This window comes from Geospiza fortis, unplaced genomic scaffold (genome assembly GCF_000277835.1).
Source record: "Geospiza fortis unplaced genomic scaffold, GeoFor_1.0 scaffold31, whole genome shotgun sequence".
In the NCBI taxonomy this organism is placed as follows: Eukaryota; Metazoa; Chordata; class Aves; order Passeriformes; family Thraupidae; genus Geospiza; species Geospiza fortis.
In genome coordinates this window covers 863,840-864,414 of record NW_005054483.1, presented here as the reverse complement: position 1 = coordinate 864,414, position 575 = coordinate 863,840, and positions in this window count along the sequence as shown.

Here is a 575-nt window from a genome sequence, read left to right as displayed (position 1 = left end):
ACTTGGTGATCAGATTCCAATGTCATTGTGGGATGCAAACACCTATATACTATTGCAGGGAGACTGGTAATGTGCACTGCAATGATTAGGTTAAAATCACATACACAAACGTATGCATGTAACAACATCTCCTGCTTGCAGAGTTTAATGGGATTTTCTTTTTCTGGTAAACCTGGCTGATTTAATTTTCTTGCAATCCAGGTCTAATTTTCAAAGTTCCGTTTGTTTTTGCCAAGGCATCCTGTTATCAAATCTCTTATCTTAACCTGGTCCAAAGTCCATCATCTGTCTTGTGTCCCCCAACATTCCAACAGTGAGTGATCAACAAAACTGAAATGAAGGAAGTCAAAAATGACTATTTTCCCTTTGGGCAGCAGTGGTACATCCTTGAGAGATTTCCTCTCCATTCACAGGGTTCAAGATTTCCTCTGATGGAGAAGGGGAGGATGTGCCTCTCAAGTCAGTGTCCAAGACTGATGTGCCTCTTCCCAGGTCAGTGTCCAAGACACCACCATTTATGGGATGCACATTTCTTCTCCTCTATAAATCTCTCAGCCCTTATGGCCATGGAGCTG